Genomic DNA, 25,909 nt, shown 5'->3' with positions numbered 1-25,909 from the left:
TCATTATTGAAAAGATGTAGCAGACTATTTATGTTCTACTCTCCAGGCATAATTCTACTCATCTTGGGCGGGGGGTTATAACTTTTATTCCTTGAGATCATTACACTCCATAAGTTGCAAACAGATCACAGTGCTCTTCAGTGATGCTAAACTCTCTGCTCTGATCTATTTTTAATATAAGTATTTTCCTCTTGATGCTCTATTTCTCAAGTCTAATCAAACCTAATCATTTCCTCCTACTTAAGGCTGGACTCAACCCACTGTCCATCTGCAATGACCTTACATAAAGACTTTTTAAAATTTAGTAGCTTTAAACATCATGGAAACCTTTGGGATACGTGATGCTCCCCACATATGTGTGTATGTGTCTGTATCAAGAGAAAGAGAAAACTGGAGAGACAAGTTGATTGACACGGTCCAGCTGAATGCCAGAGTCTAATTTTTTCAGTGTAGGTGAATAAATCAATTTCATATGCATTTCAAATTTATATGGATTTCAGTGAGGAGGCTTTGTGGTGTGTCAGGGTTCAATGTACACTTCAGTGGGCAGGAAGACTGGAAGAAATACATCATCATAAGGTAATCTTTATGTGTTTATAGTATATATGTCTTCCATTCACTGACAAACACGTCGGTGGACATCTGTGTTGTTTTTTGCTTTATTATATGTTAGTACTCAGCAAGTTGTTGAAAAAGGGTCTATTGATAATTATGTCTGCCATGGACTCTTGTATAATTTTCATTTACATTTGGAAGACAGATGGTTTGGGACTTTGGGGACATTCTGCTTTACTAAGTTAAATGATTTCTTGAGTCAAACAAGAGACACAAAGATCTCATATTCACTATACCTCCCTGTCACTCACAAGATCTTAAAGACATAGTCTGCTATAGAAAGGGGGAAGCTGGGTAGCTTAGTGGATTGAAAGCCAGGCCTAGAGATGAGAGGTCCTGGGTTCAAATCTGACCTCAGCTACTTCCAAACTGTGTGACCCTAGACAAGTCACTTAACCCCCATCATCTAGCCCTTACCACTTGGAACCAATACACAGTATTGATTCCAAGATGAAAGATAAAGGTTTAAAAAGAAAGTCATCTCTAGAAAACCTACCTGTTCCTTTCTGAGGTCGCCATCAATGATACCCTCAATAGAGAGAACATTCCCATAAATGTTTTATTTTATATATAAGAACTTGATGTTGATAAAGATAAGAACTTGATGTCTTTTTTACTGTACATAAGGACATATGATTAAGAATATTGTCTTCCTTCCAAAAAAGAGTTGATGTATTCAAGATGAGGAAAGAAATATATTTTGGACATGACCAATGTGGAAATTTGTTTTACTTGACTAAGCACTTCTTATAAAGTTTTGCTCTTTTTTTACCCAGTAGGAGAGGAATGAAAAAGGTGAGGAAAAGGCTTGTTAATTGAAAAAATAAAATTTTACTAAGAGCATAATCTATATCTTTGGGATCTCATTTTCTTTTAGACCTCTTAGAACTTGATCCTTGATTGTATCTCTTTAAAATGATCTTTGAATGTCTAAATTGTGACCACCTGCTCCATTGATTGTTTTTCTGGATGTGACTGGTCATGCCTAGCCATTCTCTCTGGCATCATCCTGTCCTCTTATAGAACATAACCTAGCTCAAGTAGGGGTGGTTTTGCTATTGCTCCTGAACATGAATCACCTTAAAAAGACTGTCTATCCACTGTCTTTCTCATTCCAACCTATAAATGCTTATAGGAGAATGTATCCACGGCAAGTTCTTTATAGACTTGCTTTCTCTTCATCTGTTCTGTAAAGCAATATAGCTAATTAATCCTTCATCTTCATCAAATCTCTGGGAAATGAGCTTATCCTTTAAGCCAACGTTGCTCTTGGCTGCTCTACCTCTGCTTGACAAAAATAGCAAGTGTTTGCTGGCAGAAGTGATTCCTGGGTTCTTCTGGCCTCTTTGAGGTTAGTCAACCAGGATTCATGTAAAGCTTACTGTGTGCTGGCGGTATTCAAAATATGGGAGATACAAAAAGGCGAAGAAGAGTCTTTACCGCCAAGAAGTGTATCTTCTAATGGGCACACTGGTAACTACATTTGTCTAAGGGATGGCAGCAATCAGAGTTAATGTTTCCATTTTCTAATTCGCAGGAACTCATTTCAACAAATTGGCTTTTGGTTGCTATAAAGGCATTCAGTGTCTTATCACCCCTAGCTAATTTTACTTTTAATTCAGTTTTTTTTTGTTGTTGTTGTTGACCTTTGTTCCAACTGGTCAGCAGTCTGATTACACTGAAACTGAATTACACTGAAACACTGATTACACTGAAACACTGGAACAAGTGTTATATCTATAGCAACAGTGTTCAATTGAAGGCAGTCAAATGCATTTTGGAGTGATATCATTTGGCCTTTGACACATTGAGGGCATCCAACATTCTTCTTGAAGGATGTATAGCTGTATGACTTCTGAATACTCTACAAACTTCTGATTTCTTTGGGATACCAAACCATGAGTTTTACTCTCCTTTTCTTGGCCTATTCAAACTAAAATCATCACATTTCAAAGTAAAAGGAAAATTCTATGAAGAATTTAATAGTCTCTTCCAAAATAAGTTACCAATTTCATCTTCCTCACTGGATTTTCATACCTAAGCTATAACTATCTTCACAATGACGTTCTCTTGTGGTTCTCCTCTTATCTGACTGATTGTTCTGAGTCTCTTTTGCTGAATTTCATTGAAGTCCCACTTGCTAAATCCTCTCCTAACCTTAAACTCACATCTCCAACTGCCATCTTGAACTGGATGTCCCATAGACATCTTAAACTCAACATGCTTAAAACCAAATTCATTATATATCCCCCAGAACCCTCTTGTCTTCCATGATTTGCTATTACCATTAAGTATATCAGCAACCTTTCAGTCCTCCAGGTTTGCAACCAGGTATCATCTTTGACTCCTTACCCTATCTCATCATCCTATCAGCTGACAAGTCCTGTCGATTCTATCTCTGACATATCTCTACCTTTGACATATGCCACCTTCTCTTTTCCAGCCCTGCCATTGCTCTGGTGAAGGTCCTCTTCACCTGATACATGCATTATCACAATATCCTGCAGGTTGTGTCTCCCCAACTCAAATTCCTGCCTACTTCAGGCCACTCCACTCAGCTTTAAGTAATTGTCCTAAAGCATTTTTCAATATGTCACCTCCCTATTCAATAAACTCTAGTGGCTCCCTATTACCTAACATGATCAAACACAAAGTCTCCTATTTGGCTTTCAAAGCTCTTACTAATCTGGTACTTTCCAGGCTTCTTATACTTTACTCCCTTCCATATACTCTATGGGCCAATGACACTGGCCTCTCTGCTGTGCATCTCCCAATTCCATGCATTAAAAAAGCAACAACAAACAACCTTACCTTCCATCTTATGTTCAATACTGTGTATTGGTTATAAGACAGAAGAGTGGTAAGGGCTAGGCAATGAAGATTAAGTGGCTTGCTCAGGATTACAGAACTAGGAGTGTCTGGGGCCAGATCTGAACCTAGGACCTCCCATATCTAGGTCTATTTCTCAATCTGGGACAGATCTGAACCCAGGACCTCCCATATCTAGGTCTGTTTCTTAATCCACTGAGCCACCCAACTATCCCTACATGCATTTTCTATCAACTGCTCCACATGGAATTCTTTCTTTTCTCATAATTTCCTCTTGGTTTCCAAGATTTCTGTCATGTCTTAGCTAAAATCCTGCATTTGCCTTTCCTTATCCCCTTCAATCCCCCTTTGAAATAATTTCCAATTTACTCCTTATATAAATATTTAGCATAGTGATTGGCATCTAATTGAGACTTCATAAATGTTTACTTGATGAGTACTACAAAGCTAGGTGAATGCCTTCCCCATGAAATGATGTAGCTTTTTGCCTTTGGTTGTACTAAGAAACAAACCCTATAGATTCCTTATTTGCCTGAATAGAACCTGTAAGCCATTGTTCCATTTAGATATAATGGTTTTAACTCTTCCTGTTTCATTCAGAGTGAGAATATCAATATGGATGTCATCCAACTCATCCAGCAGTATATCAATTTTTTTTTATCATGGGACCATGAACTAATAAAGGACAACATACCAGCAGTTAAATTAATACTTGTTTTCAGATATAACTCCTATAGTTAAAGTGCTTTGCACATTTAATTTTATTTGAGACTCACAATAATCACTTCATAATATCACATCAAGAATCATCCCTATTTTACATAGAAGGAAACTGAGGTTCAGCAGAGGTAAATGACTTGGTCAGAGGGAGCCAGAAAATGAATAAGCATTAGAGATGACTTGAAACCAGATCTTACTGGTTCCAAGTGAGTTTATTAGAATATCTAGAAACAAAATTTTAAAACTAGGTATCCTCTATTCCCTTTTCCTTTCTTTTTAATTATCACACTATTGACTGTTTTAGTTTTATATCTCCTTTATTTCTTACTATATCTAGCCCCCTTTCTTTTTCCACTGAGCCATGCCTTGTTAAAAATTAAAATATTTTTAAATAAAGAGGAAAAAAGATGTCAGCAAAATACATCAGTTATTGCTGATAGCATACATAATATTTCACACTCACAATCTCCATTCTCTGAAAAGGAAGGATGGATATCTACTTTCTTAATTTTTTTATGTTTCCAAGCTTGGTCATTTTTATACAGGTCCAGTTTCATTTTTTTTTGAGTCATTGTGTATTTTCTTCTGACTTGGTTTACTTCACCTTGCCAATTTGTAGAGATTTTCCCATGCTTCTCTGTCTTTGAATTTTCTCTTTCTTACATTCTTGTACCATCATTTGCCTAACTATTCTCTAATTAAAATTTTTCCCATTTTTTCTGAGGTTAAAAAAGTAGAACTGGGTGTTATGGCACTGGCTTGTAATCCCTGATGCTTGGCAAGCTGATGTTGCTAAATTGCTTCAGCCTCAGAGTCTGGGCTGCAATAGAATTAAAACCAATATAGGGGAGACTTCCAGGTAAACATGGTGGCACTCTAGATACAGGACTCTTCCTCTCCTCACCACCTACTGACACAGACTACCTCAAAAAGTCAAAAAAAAAAACAAACAAAAAACAAATTGATATGGCCTACTTAAAGAATCCTAGAGAATCAACTAAAAAGCTAGTGGAAATAATCAACAACTTTAGCAAAGTTGCAGGATGCAAAATAAACCCACATAAGTCATCAGCATTTCTATATATCTCTAACACATCAGCAGCAAGAACTGGAAAGAGAAATTCCATTGAAAATCACCTCAGACAATATAAAATACTTGGGAATCTATCTGCCAAGACAAACACAGGAACTATATGAAAACAACTAAAAAATGCTTTCCACAAAATTAAAACTAGATCTAAACAATTGGAAAAACATCGACTGCTAATGGGTAGGATGAGCTAACATAATAAAAATGACCATTCTACCCAAACTTATTTACTTATTTAGTGCCATACTCATCAAACTACCAAAAAACTTTTTTACTGAATTAGAAAAAAAAAAAAGCATTACAAAGTTCATTTGGAAGAACAGGGAAATGATGAAAAAAATGCGAAGTAAAGGGGCCTTGCAGCACCAAATCTCAAAGTATATTATAAAGCAGTGGTCATCAAAACAATATGGTACTGGCTAAGAGACAGAAAGGAGGATCAATGGAATAGAATTGGGATAAGTTACCTCAGCAAGACAGTCTATGACAAGCCCAAAGATCCTGGCTTTGGGGACAAAAATCAACTATTTGATAAAAAATGCTGGGAAAATTGGATTACAATATGGGAGAGATTATTGGGGTTGGATTAACATCTCACACCCTACACTAAGATAAACTCAGAATGGGTGAATGACCTGAATATAAAGAAGGAAACTATAAGCAAGTTAGGTGAACACAAAATAGTATACATGTCAGATATTTGGGAAGGGAAAGATTTTAAGACCAAGCAAGAGTGAAAAAAATCACAAAATGTAAAATAAATAATTTTGATTAAAACAAATTAAAAAGGTTTTGTACAGACAAAACCAATGCAACCAAAATTTGAAGGGCAGCAACAAATTGGTAAACAATCTTCAAAACAAAAACCTCTGACAAAAGTCTAATTACTCAAATTCATAAAGAGCTAAATTAATTGTACAAAAAATCAAGCCATTCTCCAATGGATAAATGGGCAAGGGACATGAATAGGCAATTTTCAGTTAAGAAAATCAAAAGTATTAGTAAGCACATGAAAAAGTGTTCTAAATCTCTTATAATCAGTGAAATGCAAATCAGAACAACTCTGACGTACCACCTCATACCTAGCAGATTAACTAACATGACAGCAAAGGAAAATAATGAATGCTGTAGGGGATGTGGAAAAGTTGGGACATTAATGCATTGCTGGTGGAGTTGTGAATTGATCCAACCATTCTGGAGGGCAATTTGGAACTATGCCCAAAGGGCGATAAAAGACTGTCTTCCCTTTGATCCAGCCATAGCACTGCTGGGTTTTTACCCCAAAGAGGTAATAAAGAAAAATACTTGTTCAAAAATATGTATAGCTAAGCTCGTTGTTGTGGCCAAAAATTGGAAAATGAGGGGATGCCCTTCAATTGGGGAATGGCTGAACAAATTGTGGTATACGTGGGTGATGGAATACTATTGTGCTCAAAGGAATAATGAACTGGAAGAATTCCATGTCAACAGAATGACCTCCAGGAATTGATGCAGAGTGAAAGGAGCAGAACCAGGAGAACATTATATGCAGAGATGGATATGCTGTGGTAAAATCAAATATAATGGACTCCATTAGTGGCAATGCAGTAATCCAGAACAACTCAGAGGGATTTATGCGAAAGAACACTATACACATTCAGAGGAAAAACTGTGGGAGTAGAAACACTAAAGAAAAACAACTGCTTGATTATATGGGTCAAGGTGGATATGACTGGGCATATAGACTCTACATGATCATCCTAGTGCAAACATCAACCACATCGAAATAGGTTCTGATCAAAGACACATGTAATACCCAGTGGAATTGCGCGTCAGCTACAAGAAGGGTGAGTGGAGGGGAGGGAGGGAAAGAATATAATTCTTGTAACCAAAAAATAATGTTCTAAATTCCCAAAACAAAATTTAAATTAATAAAATTAAAAATAACAATCTAGACATCCATATAAAATCCCACACCAATTTGGTAATTTCCCAGGAAACTAAGGAAGGACAAATCAATCCAGCTGGGAAAAGAGAAGAAAGTTAAACTTTTCATGGCAATCAAGATGCAACCTCAGCCTATAAGTAAGTACTAGACTGCATGAAAAAGGGAGCCCAAGAATCCCTACATCTCTCCCCCCCCCAAAAAAGTGGGGAGAAGGGAAGAATAAAAAGTAGTAAGTCTCTGGCCACATTTCATATTCCTCCTCGGTCTTTCATTTCCCCCACTCTTACTTTGAAACACATAAATTTAATTCCTTGTGGAGGGGGAAAATATCCATTCACACTCTAACAGCTTAAAAATTATTTTCATAAGAGGTTAGTAATAACTAGTTATTAATATTTCTAGAAGGAAATTCCATTAGCAGTTCAATAACAAGAGGCGATGGCCAGCAGTCAGAATATAAAAAATAATCTGAAGGACTGAAAATTAACTTCAAGAATTTAACATGCTTATAAATATAGTATGAATTTCTGATGTTGTGCCTCTTTTTGGCCCTTTAATATCTACTCATTGAAAATACAAAAGATCAAATACTTATTAGAGCAATTAGATCCTTTAACCTTTTTCTCAGAGATGTAAAAGATGGAGATAAAACATATTCTTGTCAGTGTCAGATAAAATGAAAAAATGAGAATAAAGAATACTTTGGGGGTCGGGGGGGGGTTGACATGTTAGAAAGGAAAATCTCTAGTCTCTTGTCGGGGTAATTCTTCCTAAACTGAGGAGTAAAGAAGGTGCAAGAAATTAGAATGCTGGAGGTGGGCTCATGAAAGCCTGAGAAAATCCCACTTCTGACATTTAAAAGCTGTGGGACCCTGAGCAATTCATTTAACCTCTGCCTTTCTCAGTTTCTTCATCTGTAAAATGGAGATAATAATAGCACTTCCCTGGGTTATTGTGAGGATCAAATGATAAAATATTTTGAAAATGTTTTGCAATCTGTGAAGCAGTATATAAATGGTATTATTAATTAGAATTTCTCTTTTCTAAACTCAAAGGAGAAAAGAAAAAGATTACGTCGATGTAGCAAAGGGTTCTTATTTTCTTCAATCATTCCTATTCTGACTTATCATGTGTGAAAAATGACCAGAAACATTTTATTGCATTTTCTGTAATGTTCAGTGCCTCTGCCTGCCAGATCCCTCATCCTCAGGATGCTATAAGAGGAACTAGCCCTTCATTCCTTTCCATCTCTGCAATTCCTAGTACAAGGCTTGGTGTCTTGAAAGATCCTCTCTTTTCTAGCTTCCTTCCCTGACCACCTCCTTGTCTATGTATGGATCAGGTGTGATAAGGGGGGAGAGGAAAGCCTGGCTTCTTAACTTGCCTTTCATAGCAAATGTCCTCAGAATCATGAGATTGATCATGGATTTGGAATTTAAAGGGAACTTATAGGCCACTTAGTTTGCTTACTTCATTTTCCAAATAAGGAAACAGAAGCCTTAGAGGAAAAAAATGAAAAATGGCAGAGTACAGTAAAGCCCATCATGGAGAAAACCAAGTTTAGTCTTCAGAGTTCACACAGTATCACATAGACATTATAGATTAGAATTTAATGGCTTGGAAGACATTGTTTGAGAAGGAAGCGATGGGAAAGGGAATCTGGGGGGAGGCAGGGGTAGGGAAAAAAGGGGGGGAGGTTCGGGTGGGAAAGGTACCACCAAATACCTGCCTGAGAACTTGTAGCCTTGAATGATTTTTTTCTATATCTATATACATATATCTATATATGTCACCTTTTTTTGCATTAATCTGAGGCATTTAGAAAATGAGTGATTTTTCTTTAAGATCACAATATGTCAAAAGCCATTCTAGATAGATGTCCCAAGAGCACCCATTAATACAAAAGAACTCTAGAACTAATAGGAAATGTTTCATACAAGGTAGTCTTAGACTCTTAAATTATGATTATCCATCAAGAAATATAAACAATAATTCTTTAAACACATCTCATCACAAGTAAATAGCATCTCATTGGATGGGTCATAAAAAGAGAGACAAAGAAATGATGCTTTGATCAATTAAAAAAAATCTGGCTAATTTAACCTGGAGGAGGAGGAGAATTAATTCCCTTTAGAATATCTTTCACATTAGCTGGTTAAGTCTGTGCCAGAATCACAAAGTGAGTGGTTGCAGAAATACAGCCACCACCAGCAGGAGGTTCAGAAACACATATTTTAATTAAAGTGAACTATTTCAAGGTCAATCAAAGGTGTGTCCCCATGCTTCTATGTCCTGTCAGTGTTCTTGATGTTAGCCTAACCAAAAAGTGAGCAGCTTTAACTGTTCAGTTCAGTTTTGATGGAAATTATAAGGGCCAAAAGGCATGGGGGCATTCCCTTTGTCATCTCTAGGCTCTGCCATCAAATAAATATTCCATAAATGGCAGCCATATGCTTTTTACTAATATAATTTAAAGTTAAAAAACTATTCTAACAATCCTAAAGGAAATTACCATAAAACTATAACACAAGAATTAGGCAATAGGAAAAATGAAAATTTTTGGTAGTCTCTGCCTTGTCTTACGGATATAAGTATCAATCTATTTTCCTACCTTCCATTCTCAACCTATTATGTCTTTTCATATTGTGTGATTCTGGCTCATGTCCCATCATAGATTCTCATAGAGGACCCACAGTTGGACCACAGAGGGTTTTCTTTTCCAATTATAAATTCCCTGATGGTATCCCTTATGCAACATTTGTTGAACCTCATGAATTATTGTAATAAAGGAAAATGATCAAGAAAAACCTATGCAATGTTGATTGGTTAAAATAGCTCTTAAGAGAAATTTCTGGGTATAGTTATCTTTTTAATAATCTTTTTTTTTATTATTCATAGTGGATAGAGAGGCTTCCTGGAAACCAGGAAAACCTAAATTCAAATCTCACCATTAGCACATACCGAACAGATGACCCTGGGGGGAAGAGGGTCACTCAACTTCTCACTGCTCTGGGAAAATAAGATTATAAGATGAACTCCCTAGGTAGTAGGGAGTAGTTGCCTAACTGGGGAGTTCTTACTACCAATGAAATTCCATGTCCAATTCCTATACCTGTTCCTATGGCATTTGCATTTACACAGTAAGTTCACTGTTCATTTTGTAAAACAAGGGACTTGGCCTTGGTTCAATTCAATGTTCAAAAGTTTTTATTTCAACTATATGACACTTCCATCAAATGTACATGCTTTTACAGATTCCACTGATTTCAAATGATTGAGGTTCCCTAATCTCATCCCATTCTTTGAACAAAACACCCATAAAGTGAGCACATTAGACCTTAAGTCAATTTAATAATTCTATGCTTAATTTAAAACTACTTTCAAAGCTATTCCCACACATTACAATGCCATTAGGCTTTCCTTACTGAATTACTTCAAGAGATTATATCAGTTTCAAAGGCATGTACCCCATTAGTTAAATTACAAAATTTGCTTTCCTATAATATAATAAATTTCACTAGAGAAAGAGGTTTGAGGCTGGGAGGTATATTTTACTCTCTAACTATCAAAAATAGTTATTATGTCAGTCTTTATATTAATGTAACTGGAATGTCTCACACAATCATGCATACAAGGAAGATTTCATACATAGTGTAATCCAGTGGGCAATGGAGAGATGTGGGATGGCACACGACCAAAGATGACTTGCATAAAAAAGTGGATTATCCAGGAAATCTCTAATAGGGAAAGGAAATGGAAGGGTTGTAAAGCATGATGTTAGGAAGCAAGTTGCCTGCGAGTAGGAATTGTTTCCTTCTTTGTATGTTTACCCAGAATCTAGCACACAGTCAGATACAGAGAGGGTATTTAATGATTACTAATGATGTATGAGTAGATGGAAAGATGGCATATAGACTGAGTACTGAAGGGCTATTCCATTAGATTGTGAGCTCTTTGAAACTATGGGCTGCCTTTTGAATCTTTTTTTCATCACCATCACTTAACAGTAGACACCTAATAAATGTTTGTTGACTGACCATTCAAGGAATGTTCAAAGATACCAAAGAAAGTCATCATAATTCTAGGTGGATCCTCAAGAGAGAATTCATGAAAGGACATGGAAGGCACCTGATTCCTCACAAAAAGTAAAGAAATGCTTGTTGGATTAGAATTCATTGAAAAAAAATCATAGAAGGATATAGAGAAGAATAATTTCAATTCAATTGGGAAGAGTTAGTCCCTGCACTGATCAAAGAAACCAAATGAATAAGATCTTCATTACAGTTATAATGAAATTTTGAACTACAATCTTTTATGTGAAACTCAGAATTAAAAAAAATGAGATAATAGAAAGAATATTGAACTTGGAGTTAGGGAAACTTGGGTTCCAGTTCCATTTCTTACTAATCTTTAGACCTTAGACCAATCCCTTAGTTTTTCCTCTACTCTAAAATTAGCATAATGAGACACAAAAATCTCATGACTTTGTTTTTGAAGTCAAATGAGATAATGCATATAAAACATTGAATGAGGAACATCGTCAGATGAAATGTGTGTTATTATTACATTGTCACATTTCACTCATTTAAATAAATACCTGAAATCCCCCTTGACCTCAGCAAAGAAAGCCAGTGATGTCTGGCTAGAAGTCTGTTTAGACTTTAGAGATATTGCCAAAGGGATATTCCTAATGAGCTGTTAGAGTGGTGGAGTAGGCAGGTATAGGAAGCAGGAAAAGAAAATGTTGATGAAATTTTGTTATAAAAATACATTTGCTCATACTATGTTTCACATCAGTGTATTTACAGATTTATTGGGGGTTTTGATTTTGTGCGAGTGTATTTTTACAACAATGACCAATGTGGAAGTGTGTTTTACATGATAATAAATATATGGCCCAGATGAAATTGCTTACCATCTCTGAGTGGGGGGAGGGAGTGGAAGGAAAGAGATGGTTTGAATATTATAAGTTTTGAAACTGTATATTAAAAGTTATTATTACATGTAATTGGGAACATAAAATATCTTTGATTTTTAAAAAGAATGTGTTTTCCAAACAATAACTTGCTTAGAACATAAACTTCATGAGAATTCCTTGAGTTATTTGTCTTTGTATCTCTAGCATCTCACCTGGTTCCTTACAAAGAGTAGACAAATGCTTATTAGATTAGAGTGCATTGAAAAAGATTAAACCCTATACATTTGCAATATATCCATATTATATGTAATGTAAATAAATCAAATCAATAAATGAACCATTAATTTTTTATTCATTATCTCTAAAAGAATGAGGCAAAACACAAGACAAGAACATCACTGTGTAAGTCAAAAGAGCAATGGCTTTGGAGCCTGGAGACAAATTTTCCTGGCTATCCTGCTTAAGATGCTTCACACCTCTCTGGTCCCAGGCTCCTCATTTACAAAATGAAGGAGTTGGACTAGAGAGCCTCCCTTCTCATTCTAAATCTCTTCTCCTATGATCTTACATTCTGAAAGATTATTGAAACACTGCAGGATCCTGAATCATCAAAGAAAGATTCTGTTGAGGCCACTGTCCCATAGTGTTTTAGGCAGACATGTGGCCACAAGGAGAGTTTCCAGCAGGATATAAATGAATAAGCAAACAAGGAAGAAAAACAAGTTTCCTTATTAACCTGTTAACCAGAAAATTAGATCAAACTGGAATGCTGCCGTCTTTCATGAGCATTCTAATTAATCAGAGTATTTCTGTACATAAAGAGCTTTGGATAAAAGAATCAGGATATTTCTGTCTGTCGGTCTGTCTGTCTCTCCCCCTTTTCTCCCTCCCCCTTTTAATCTAATTTTTTCTCACACACCTACAAGGTCTCCATCCATCCGTCTGTCTCTTTCCTGTGTAAGCATGCATATACATCACACACACACATGGACTGTCTAGGCTAAATTCTTGAAGTCTATATACCTGCATGGGGACTGAGAAATTAAAAAATGGAATGGAAGCTTAAAAATTCAAAATTTTTAAGTCTCTTTAGGTGGAAAGGGAAAAAAGTCTATACTGTAAGAATCATATGTGGGGACAGCCTCCTATGCCCTGGGGTCGTGAATATATATATATATATTTTTTTTTCTCTAAAACTTTTACCTTCCATCTTAGAATTAATACTAGGTATTGGTTCCAAAGTAGAAGAGTAGTATGAGCTAGGAAATGGCAGTTAAGTGACTTGCCCAGGGTCACACAACTGGAAAGAGTCTCAGGCTATATTCAAACCCTGGACCTCCAGTATTTAAGCTTGGCTCTCAATCCACTCAGTCACCCAACTGCCCTCATAATCATATATTTTAAAATTAGGTTTCATTCTTTTTCCTGTGAAATATAACCTAATTCTAAGCATCCTGATCTAAAAAATGATCATTTGAACCTACAAAAATAATTTTACACTGAAAAATGAGATAAATCATAGCTTATGAAATATTTCACCGAGGAACCTCTAAAAGTCATTGTCAGTGAACTTCTAATAAATACTAAATTATAATTTTAGAGGTAAACACATCAAAAACTGTGGTTTCAAAGACAGGAAAACTAACAACAAAAACGGAAGTCTCTGTAACTTAGTAAATGAATAGTAGTGAACATCATGCCTAATGTCACCTGATTCTCAGTGATTAATCTTAATCTTAAAAAACCCCTGTCTCCTTATTCTTAATTTATAAAAGTCCACTGTTAAAGAAGAGACAAGGATAGGAGACTTACATTGGCTTACACAACAATTTCTCATTTTGATTGTCACAATAATCCTGAAATATAGATGCCTCATTTCACAAATGAGGAAACCAAGGCAAAGTGAATTAGCTATATATTTTAGGGAAGGGAGAGGTTCTACATCTGCTATTTCAAATGGGTAGGGAACTGCTAATATAGAAACTTTTTCCACTAATGAAAAATTTTAATTATCTCTGACTTAGAGCATGAGAGTTTCTGGAGCATTGAGAGATTGTTGTTTACTTATCTAATACATGAATAGAATTTGTCATAGTTAAGAATAGAATCCAGATCTCCCTGACTCCAAAGCTGGTCCTCTATCTTCTATACCATAATACCTTTTTATAGATGATAGATTTAGAGCCAAAAGGAAAACTAGAGGCCAGCTAGTCCAACCTGCTAATTTTATGTAAGAAAATGTATGTCCAGGGAAGTTAAATGACTTACCTAAGGTCACAGAAGGAAAGTGACAGTGGCGATATTTGAACCAAAAATCAATATCAAAACCAGCTCAGCTTGGTAGATCCAGGACTAGAGATGGGAGGTCCTGGGTTGAAATCTGACTCTAGGCAAGACATTTAACCCCAATTGCCTACCCCTTACCACTCTTCTCCCTGGGAACCCATACTCAGTATTGATTTTAAGGGAGAAGGTAAGGGTTAAAAAACAAAAACAAAAACATGATTTCCACTGAGCCATGCTGTCTTTCTGTATAAGATACTCTATTCTGTTATTTTATATGGTCACACAGTTGGTAACAGAGCTGGGATTTGAACCCAGGTCTCCTGACTCCAAAAACAAGTTTCCTTATTCCAAATCCATTTTTCTTTCCACTGAATCCTGTTAGTAATAATCCCTAATCATGGCCATAAGACACCCCTAAACTTTAATCTCTTCATTTGCTCACTGGCAATGATCATACTTATTCTACCCATCTTGTGCCATCCTGTAATAAAAATCATTTTGTAAACCTTAAAATGCAATATAAATGTGAGCTGTAATCCTTATTAGAAATGGCCAAAGAATATTGGATTCAAGACTTGGGCATGAATCATGCTTCTTGTCCTAGCTGTTATGACCATGCGCAGGGCAGGTAATTGTATGAACCCCTGTCTCTTTATTCCTAATGTATAGAAGACTGTTAAAGAAGAGACAAGGATAGGAGACAAATTTGTTTACACAACAATTTCTCATTTGATTGTCATGATAATCCTGCAATGTAGATGCCCCATTTTGCAAATGAGGAAAGGAAGGCAGAGTGGAGGAGGCTGCTTTGGCTAACAGCACACAGATTAGTAAATGGCAAAGATCAGATCCTAACCCAGACCATCTAGTTACAAATGTATGTCCTAATTAGACTATGACCTCCTTGAGGGCAGGGACTATCTTTTGTCCTTTTTTTGGATATCCCTAGAACTCAGTGCAGTGCTTGCCTATTTTTAATTGACTGACCTTCCCTTTAAATTACAGCTGCCTCCTTTTCATTGATGAAATCTCTTTTTCTGACCAGATTTAATATTGGATATTGATAAATAATCAACCCAGAGCTTGCAACAATGAAAAGCTTCAGGCTCTGTATGCTACAGACAAGCCTGCTTCCCATGATTGTGTTTGAATTCTTTCTCCCCTGTGTCCTGCCTTGTAAAATTTAATTCTGAGCCCCCTGAGTTGAAATGTGTGCCTTTCTCCTCCCAGGAATCGGTCTACTATATTTCAAGAACCTTGTTGTAAATCATTATAATGAAGGTTTCCTTGAAATGTTTCCCTCCTCTATGTGCAAGATATAAATATATCCAATTCCTCATGACTAAAGGTAAGAGGAAGAAATAACCTATGCAACTGAAATCATAAAGCTTTAATGTCTGGCATTGGCATCAAGCTCTTCTATATTTAGATATCTGGGAGAAATTTTGGGTAAAAAAATCCAATGACAAAATTTCGAACTCAAGCTTATTTTTGGTGTTCAGTGTGTATCCTCCTTTCACCCACCTATCCTATTATTCTGAATGTAATCTAAAGGACTCATTCACAATGAGTCAAGGATTAAATCTTTAAGATGAAGAGACTGAGTGTGGTCCAGTGGACAGAGATCTGGGTCTGGAGTCCAAAAGACTTGAGTTCAAACCCAGTCTCAGATACCTATTAGCTGTGTGACCCTGAGCAACTTATGTCACCTGTTTGCCTCAGTTTCTTCCATTAAATGGGTACAATAATAGTGCCTACCTCCCAGGTTGTTGTGAATATCAAATGAGAAAATAATTGTAAAGTACTAAATAAATGTTAGCTATTGTTATCACTATATGTTTATCACAAGGATGAAAGATTTTCTAGTGGTAGAGTTACAAGCCCTAAAAAATTGGGTAGAGGAGTGTTGGAGGAAGTCAACCTCTCTAAACATCAGTCTCCTTATCTGCAAGATAGGGATGGTATCATCGACCCTAGATATTCCAATTTGATTGGATAGACATCAAAAATATTGAGTGGAGAGACATCAAACACAATAATGATGACAACTCACATATATTTAGCATTCTAAGGTTGGAAAATGCTAAATGACTCTCCTGTGTGAAGCCCCTGCTTAAGCACATTGTGGTAACGTAACTTTGGCTCCTTTCTGAATACAACCTATTCATTTCTGCAGCTACAGCTTTGTCCATGCTGTGTTGTTGTTCAGTCCTGTCCAACTCTTTGGGACCCTGTAGACCACACACTTTTCATGGTATTTTCTTGGCAAAGGCACCAGAATGGCTGGCCATTTGCTTTTCCAGTGGATTTAGGAAAACGGAGGTTAAGTGACTTGCCCAGCGTCTCAAAGCTAGTAAGAGGCAAGATGTAGACTCAAGTTTTCCTCTTTCCAGGTCCAACATGCTGTAGTCACCCAGCTGCCCTTCATGCTGTACTGCCTGCCTCCCACACTTCTAACCTTCCTTTACGGGTCACCTTCAGTCCTTCTTGCTCCATGATGCTTTTCTCAAACATCCCAAGCTGACAGTCATCTCAAGCCATCTGAATTCCTTCTCCAGCACTTTTTTTGGAGCAGAGGGGAGATACTTTTCCAGACATTCTCTTGTGTTGATATTTAACTATCACATGAGTATGAATGAAACTCCTCAAAGCCAGAGACTGCTTCATCTTTACACTGTCCCCATTGTTGAGGATAGCCGATATTGTGCCTGAAACACTGCTTCCCGCTTCTATCTCTTCAAACCAACCCATCTTTCAAGTCTTCAACCATGCTGATCTCTACAATGAGGCTTTCCACGATGCTCCCAGGTAGAGAACTGAGCTGCTTCTCCTTAGATCTCTCACGGCACTTTCCACGATCCTTTGTCGTTCTCCTGAGTACTTTATTTTATATTATGATTGATGCATGTCTGTGTGTACATATGGCACCTTCTTCACTAGATATAATGGAAAGAGAAATGAAGGCAGAAGATCTGGCTTCAAGGAGTAAAACCTTTCAAAACTTGAATTGCATTCCTCCAGCAAGTGGGAATAACCATCTTCTTCGCTTCCATCAAGCTAAAATGCCACCATCTACAGGGAGACTTTCTGGGTCTCCTTCAGTAGTAATGCCTTCTTTCTGAGATTCACTCCCATTTACACTGCAGGTATCTTGTTCATAGGTTTCCTCCTCCCTAGATCATGAGCTTCTTGAAATAGACCTATTTTTGCCTTTCTTTAGCAGTCATCACTGCACTCAGCATACAGTAGTCACTTACTGCATGCTTGCTCGCTGTCTGACTAACCTATGCTACTTCTTTTACAAGGTTACTCTGAGGATCAAATAATACTGTAAGTGAGACCATTTGCAAGCCTTACAGTGACTTATACATTTCTAGTATCATTATCATCATCATTATTATTGCAAGTCCCTTGAGGGCAAGGTTACATCATCTTTTTAAGTCCTCAGAAGAAGGACCATGCTTTGCCCATGGTAAGGTTCTGAGAAATGTTGACCTGAAGACATAGCAAATAAAAGGAAAAAGGGGGGACAGGGGGAGGTTAAAATAAAGGTACAGCTATTAGCTCAGGCTTAAAAATCAAAGTTCAATAAAAGGAAGGAATAAGATTGTGAAACATTCTCTAATGAGATTTTTCTGCATCTCTTCTTTCCTTTATCTGGCATCACATTTCTTTCAGAGAACAGGAATACATAGTACTGGCATGCTGAGGAATTATACTGTGCCCTTGGGAATTATCCTGTTACACTCTCTGTTGGCAGCCAAAGTAAAGGCTTAGGTCTGTTTCCCTTCTTGAGTCACAAGGAGGACAGCCAAGTACCCAGTTCTAATTCAGCACTGCCCAAACTTCTCTTGTTTCAGGGTCCCCCTGACCATTCCACTCCCAGCATGACCTAGAGGCAGCTACATGGTAAAGCAAACAGAATGTTGATACTAGAGTCAGGAAGACCTGAAGTCATATATTGTTTCAGACAACTCCTAGCTGTGTGACCCTGGGTAAGTCACGGAACCTCTGTTTTTCTCAGTTTCCTCAACTGTAAAATGAATATAAAAATAGCACTTACCTCCCTTGATTGTTGTAAGGCTCAAATGAGTTAATGTTTGTAAAGAGCTTAACATAGCACTTGGCCATTCCCCAATTGATAAATGGGCAAGGGACATGAATAGGCAATTTTCAATTAAAGAAATCAAAACTATTAATAAGCACATGAAAAAGTGTTCTAAATCTCTTATAATCAGAGAGATGCGAATCAAAACAACTCTGAGGTATCACCTCACACCTAGCAGATTGGCTAACAGGACAGCAAAGGAAAGTAATGAATGTTGGAGGGGATGTGGCAAAGTAGGGACACTAATTCATTGCTGGTGGAGTTGTGAATTGATCCAACCATTCCAGAGGGCAATTTGGAACTATGCCCAAAGGGAACTAAAAGACTGTCTGCCCTTTGATACAGCCATAGCACTGCTGGGCTTGTACTCCAAAGAGATAATGGACAAAAAGACTTGTACAAGAATATTCATAGCTGCGCTCTTTGTGGTAGCCAAAAATTGGAAAATGAGGGGATGCCCATCAATTGGGGAATGGCTGAGGTGATGGAATACTATTGTGCTCAAAGGAATAATAAAGTGGAGGAATTCCATGGGGACTGGAACAACCTCCAGGAATTGATGCAGAGTGAGAGGAGCAGAACCAGGAGAACAATGTAGACTGATACATTGTGTTCCAGTCCAATGTAATGGACTTCTCTACTAGCAGCAATGCAATGATCTAGGACAATTCGGAGACATCTATGAGCAAGAACGCTATTTACATCCAGAGAAAGAACTGTGGGAGCAGAAACACAGACAAAAAACAACTGCTTGATCACATGGTGAGATGGGGATATAATTGGGGATGCAGACTATAAATGAGCACCCTAATACAAATATCAACAATATGGAAATAGGTTTTGATCAAAGACACATGTAAAACCCAGTGGAATTGTGCTTGGGGTACTGGAGGGTGTGGGAAGATGGGAGGGAAAGAACTTGACTCTTGTAACCAAGGAAAAATATTCTAAATTGACTGATTAAATAAAATTTACCAAAAATAAATAAATAAACATAGTGCTTGGCACAGAACAGGAGCTTAGTAAATGATCGTTCCATCCCTTCCATTGACCCTCTGAGTATAGTACATGCAGATAACTTAAAGGCAGACTGACTAGTCTGTAACTTGTTCTCTTTCTTTTCTCAAAGGTGTGTTTATCTCTTGCTTAAAATAGAACCCATGATTATGATTTCTTTAAATAAATTGGGCCAGTATTTACTGATCCTCAAACAAGTTATTCCATCTACAGACTCCAGCCATTTTTATTTTCTCCATGTCTAAAAGGCTCTCCCTTCTCATCTCTTCCTCCAGACTTCTTTCTTCAAGTCCCAGCTAAAACTTCACCTTCTATAGGCAGCCTTTCCCTATGCTCATTCATGCTAGTACTTTCCCATTGTTGATTCTTTCCAGTTTTCCCTGTATATAGATTGCTTGAACATAATTGTTTGCATATTCTCTGCCCCCATCAAAGCACTCCTTAGAGCAAGCACTGCCTTTTGCCTTTCTTTGTATCACAGAACTTAGCATAGTGCCTGGAACATAGTAAATGCTCAAAAAATAAATGTTTACAGACCAAATATATGGTCTATATAAAATACAGACCAAATGGTATGGTAGAAGGAAAGCTATACTCAGAGTACAGGACATGGTATTTGCCCTCAAAGAACAAACCAAATGTGGTGGTGGGGAGTGAGAAGGAGAGATTTTTAAAACTAATGTAATGTTTCTTGTTGGTATTCATTTCATATATGTATGATACATGATCATTGCCATATTTGCAAATGATCCAGAAGTGTCAAGAATAGCTAATGGGTAATATTTGACAGTAAGGGTCCAGAAAGCTCCCTCTGAAGTCTAATCTAATCAGATGAAATTGAATGGGGATCAATGTAAAATCTTACATGTAGGTTCAAAAAAGCACCATTGTGGAAGCATTCTCAGGCAGCAATTTATGTGAAAAAAGTAAAGATTTTAGTAGAGTACAATTTTAGAATGAGTCAGCAGTGTAATGTGGCAGCCACAAAAAGCCAGTAAGGATCACATTATAACAGGAATCATTTTTAGGAATACAGAGATAATTATCCCACCTTATCCTAAAAAGGACCTTATCTGATTAGTTACAGATGACACAATGTAAGAAGGAAATTGATAAGATAAAGAATGTGCAGAGTACAGGATCAGGATGGTGAAAACCCATTAGTTCATGCTACAGGAAGCTAGGTTTGGGAAATGTTTAACCTGTAGAAGAAGAGAAGACTCTAGCCATCTTCAAACACTCAAAGGGCCATCATGTGGAAGAGTCATTAGATTTATTTCTTCTGTCTGGAATTAGAAAACAGAACTAGGAGAAGTGTTTGGAGAGGTTTATCACTAGTCTGGCCAAAGATGGCTCAATTCATAGGCAAGACTCCTCAGGAAAGCTTTCTACTGAAAAAAGTCTTAGATGTCTGGAAGTCTGCCTATGAGGGGGGACCATCCACAAGGAAGAAATCCCAGATCCCAGAGACTTGGAATATATGTACCAAAATAAGTTATATTGTCTGTCTGTGCTATCTAAAAGTAGAGAAAGTGGATGGTTCCCTTTAACCCTCATTTTTATTTGAGCTTTACATGTTGCCAAATGTTTTGTATTCATGCTGTTATTTGTTCCATAACTCCTCTATCAAGTAACCTCCTTAAGGACAGGGGCTATTTTTGTGGGCTTTGCCTTTCTTTGTATAACTGGCACTTATCAAATTGTCTTGTATGTGATACTTAATAAATGTTTGTTAATTGACTGATTGATAACTAAGCGATAGATATCCCCATGTCCTATTCTTGTCCCATTTGCCATTCAATGGTTGACATTTTCTCTGGTTGCACCAACCCCACCAATTCTTTCCTTTGCAAAGAAGAATAGATGCATGTGTTTTCATTTATTTCATTTTTCAATTGTGTTTACTTGTGAAAATTTTTATATGTCCATTTAGAAAGAAAATTCTCTTTTCCTACTTTTTATAAAATAGGTAGGGCATTTGTGGAAACTCCAGAAGCATTATGTGTTCAATCTGACTTCTGCCTAGATCTGGACCCAAAAGTACTGTGTGGTGATAGGAGTCTTAATCCAGGATAATTCTGCCTTCTTTTTGACCCTCACACATAAGGATTGGCTTTTCTTGGAACTGGACTAGGAGCCAGAACTAGAGCCTGATGGCCTCCTTTTCCCAAACATGGAATGTCCTCTGTCCTCTCTGTCAATGCAGTTCTTTAAGGCAGAGCTCTTAAGTCTAAAGCTTTCCCTGAGCATTCTAGTCCTCACTGATCTTTCCCTCTTTGGAATTCCTGAAGTATCTTTCCAGAATATATTTTCAAAACAGGGAGGGAGAAGGTAGTTCATGAGATGCCAGAAGAAATAGTGGGAAAATCAGCTAGACTAGAACATGGAATAGCACTTCTAGGAGGCATGCCATTGGAGCTTGTATACAGATGCATAACAGATTCTTCAATACTCTTCTGGAATAGCTGGATAATACTTGTTCTGATTTATGTCTAGAGAAATAGGGGCACTGAATGATATAGTCCCTAAAATGTTTACTTGTGGGGTTGTGGGGCCAAAATGTGACACATGCTCTAATAAGTTCCCCAGAGGAGAACATCCATTTAACTCAGGGAAATTTATTCCCTTAGATATCAAGGATTGTTTCATTCTTTGACTCCACTGTGCCTGACACACAGTGGGGGCATACAAAATGCTTGTTGATTAGTTTAAAATGTATTCAGAATAAGAAACAGTATGAAATAATGCAGAAAATTAAGAGAGGAATTTAAAAAATAACTACGACTGGTTCTTAGTTGTAAAAGAACCTCTAATACCTTATTCCTCAAAAGCTTTCTTGAGTAAAGACTGATTCTTTCTCAGTATTTGTATGTTCACTGGCTAGAACATAGTAGGTGCTTAATTAATGCTTACTGATTAGCTCAAGAATTTATCCCCCAAGTAGTGGAACCCCTGTTCCAGAAAGAGGGGAGAGAATTAAATAGAATAACACTGATATAGCTATAGTGATAGGCCAGGAAAAAGATGAAAGAAACAAAATACTTCAACCTCAGAGGCCATCTGTCTAAAATGAGCATTCTAAGATTTTATGTTGGGGGAGGGGAGGGGAAAAGATAGACAGAAACTATCCCATATTTTCTCCTTCTGTGTCTATCAGAGTAATTTTAAAACTCCTGTCCCTAATCCCGGTCAAGATACTTTCAAAAATTAGTAAATTTCCATGTTAGGGGAAGAATTAGGAATTGGAAGGCAGGTCAGAAGCATAAGCAAAATCAAACTCCAGGAATAATCTACAGCTCTCAGACCTGCACAAAAGCACTGAAGTGGCCTGAGCCTTTCTAGAGCAAAGCGATTCTGTAAAAAAGCTCATCATCAATACTAGACTTAACATTGGTTTCACCTCACCAAGAAACCTGCAGCAATTTTCTCAATGTAAACCCAACTCACACAGATTTTTACGTGTATTTTTTTTTTAATTTAGTACTAAGGCAGCCAAGTGATCTGGCCTCAAAGAAATGTGTACAAATGTATTTAAAGCTTATACAAATACAAACCAGGCACTTTGCTTCTGGCAGAAAGGACTTAGTACCAAACACACACGCAGAAGTTAACCCAAAGTCAAGGCGTTTATTTAAAAAAGAAAGGAGGTGGAGCTTCACTAAAACACCAGCCCTAAGAAAGTTACCAGTACAGGGACCAAACAGCTGTTGGCTAATCAAATTAAACAAATTGGGCTGTTGTTTTACTAGTCGGTAAGTAAAAGGACTGGAGGCTAGAAGGGGGCGGGGGGCATTTTAGGAGCGGCGATTCTGGGAGGAGGCAAAGAGAACCATGAACCAAGAATTGACCTGAGAATCCATAGAACAGCATTGATGATGTGGAGATCAGCAAGACCCGCGCGCGCGCAGACACACGCAGACACACACACACACACACACACACACACACACACACACACACATATCCATACTGGGGCTAATCCTCCCCATTAGTCCATTGCAGGTCTTCCCTTTTTTGAAATGCCAACCCAGCACTGGGCAAAACTGAGAGACTTTTCTAAGTAAGAGAAGGAAGAAAAAAGCGGATAATCTTTGATGAGTCTAAGTCAGTAAGATACCCTACGAACCAAAAGCCCGAGCAGAAAGTAATTATTATTCTTATTATTCTAAAATAAGAAAACAGACCGAGGAAGACATGCAGGTTGTGAGAAGGTTGGTGGGTTATGATCTTTTATATGAATTTGATATAGGCTTAAATCCATGTCATTCCAGGTGCTTCCTCCTTAACTCTCTCTCCTGGGGGCAAAGGTAGACGATTGTAGTAGAAGGGGGAAAGGGTACCTCCCGCCAATCAGAGTTTCAACTCCCTGGACTGCACATTAGCAGGATGGGGGAGGGGGAATAGGAGGGATGACAGGAAACCAAGGGACTCCTTCTAGGGTAAGACCCCACCCCCGATACAATTTTAAATCCCTCAAGTTCTAAAGACAGTTGCCTTTATAACTGGAGAGACACTTGCAGAGACTGTGCTACTACATAGAAAGAGAAATGCTGCGGCGCCAAGAAAGGAAGTGACAGCCCTCTGTCCCGCAACTGCACCGAGGAGACCCCAGGGTACCCACAGCCGAGGCATAACTCGAGTCCCTCGAAAGCCGCAGCGATGCGATGGAGGTAGTGAACAAGCCGGGCACAGTAGCAGCCTCGCGCTCCCTCTGCCAGGGCCCCTCCTTTCCTCCACCCGCCCCGAGGGAGTGAACCGCCTCTGCAGGGCAACCCCTCGCCCCCCCCCCCCACACACACACCCTCTCCCCCTCCTCCCTTTGCCTGCCTGCCTCCTCGCTTTATAGGGTCGCTTCTTTCTCTAGCCCCTTACCAAAGCTTGGACCACCAACCACCCAGATCTCCACAGTCCGTGCGCCTTAAGTCTTAGCGTTGGCGACCACAGCAGGGACCCCAACAGCACCAAGCTTCCGGGCCTCCGAGGGGCGAGAAAAGAGGGGAACGAAGCTCCTGGAGAAAGGCCCTGGGGGTGCGGGGGTCGCCCCTACTCACCCCAAGAAGCGAAGGGAGATGCACCAAAATGGAAGCCGGGCAGCAACTTGGTTCATCGAACCCTGGTCCCTCGGGCTTCCGTGGCACGGACACGGACACCGACACGGACGCTGGGCAGGGGTCAACAAGTCCTTCCTTCTCGGCGGCGCCAAGCAACTGCAAGTCCAGAGCTGGAGACACAGCTGTCAGCCAAGAGCGCACCGCACCCACCCCGCCGCCCTTGGGTCCCCTCGGGGCCGCTTCGCTCGCTTTTCCTCCCTGGTGCTTGCGGGCGTCTGCCTTCCCTGACCGAGGGTTCCTAGGTGGGCACCGCAACGATGAGGAGCAGGGGCAGAGTGAACGCAGGGGGCTGACAACAGCTCCCTGTGCCCCGGGTTGGGGAGGTGCAGCAACGCCCGCGGAGGCCGCCCGGGCTCCGGGGAATGCAGAGAGAAAGGGAAAGGAAGGCGTATAGGAGGAGGAGGAGGTGCAGCAGCAAGATGGGAAATGCCCGCGGAGGAGGCGAGAACTGGACGCAGCTTTCCCAGCACTGCCCCAGGGCGCGGGCGCCTTTGGGGCTGGACTGTGCCGGGAGCTGGTTAAGGCAGCATAGGGCTTCGTTGCTGCTGTCGCCTGCGGGGATGCCGGGACTGGTTCGGCTGCAGCTGCAGCTTTAGACGCTCAGGAAAAGGATGAGAACTAGGAGGAAGGAGACTGCTGCTGCTGCTGCTGTCGCCGCTGCTGTAGCTCACGCTCCCCACAGTGGAGCCGGGCCGCCCCTGCCGCTGCTGCTGACACCTGGCCGACACCCGCCGGCCAATCAGAGGAGCCCGGGGCGGGGGCGGGGAAGGGGGCGGGAGGAGGCTAGTGGGGCGGGTGGGAGGGCGCTCGCGCACGCTCGCATTCTGACTCTGAGACACCAGCACCTCGCACTGGTCCTACCACTAGGCTTGAGCCCGAGGACGCGCCACTAACCCCTCCTCCCTCCAGTGCACCCTCCGCCCTGACCCGCCTCCATTCCCTCCCCCCATCCTTGGGTATCTGTGCACCCGCGGTGCGCTAGCTCGCGTGGATCCTCCAGGCTCCTGCATTCGCTGCCAGCTTGGCCTGGGGAGAACGGGGGAGGGGAGGATGCGGGGCGCCTTCGCTGCTGCTGGCCCTGGGACTGGGAGTGGGCATGGATGGGACAGGAATATGAGGAGAGAAAAGGGCTGATGGAGAAGGGTTAGGGAGCAGATGTGGCATTCCTGAGACTCCTAGGGAAAAGGAGAGTACCGCTAAGCTGTCCCGCTTCACGGTCCGGCAAAGCCCCCCACCTCCCAGGGACCACTGCAGTAGAGGGCTGAAGCGTGCGGCCAAGAAATGCAGT

The 25,909-nt window shown here is 39.4% G+C and overlaps 1 protein-coding gene across 9 annotated transcripts in view; it reads right to left on the bottom strand.

The window, feature by feature from the left end:
* MYRIP (myosin VIIA and Rab interacting protein) overlaps nucleotides 1–25,473 on the bottom strand; it is a 448,499-nt gene extending 423,026 nt beyond the window's left edge. For 2 of the 9 annotated variants that reach the window (XM_007505042.3, XM_001369157.4), the window contains exon 1: nucleotides 24,562–25,304. The gene's annotated coding sequence lies outside the window, so the exon portion shown is untranslated. Of the gene's footprint in view, nucleotides 1–24,382 lie in introns of all 9 variants that reach the window. The other 7 variants (XM_007505045.3, XM_056800212.1, XM_056800214.1 and 4 more) reach the window with 7 other exon arrangements.
* Nucleotides 25,474–25,909: the final 436 nt, after the last annotated feature.

Source organism: Monodelphis domestica, chromosome 5 (genome assembly GCF_027887165.1).
Source record: "Monodelphis domestica isolate mMonDom1 chromosome 5, mMonDom1.pri, whole genome shotgun sequence".
NCBI classification, from domain to species: Eukaryota; Metazoa; Chordata; class Mammalia; order Didelphimorphia; family Didelphidae; genus Monodelphis; species Monodelphis domestica.
The sequence above is the reverse complement of the archived record's forward strand: the minus strand, read 5'-3'. Positions and strand labels throughout refer to the sequence as shown.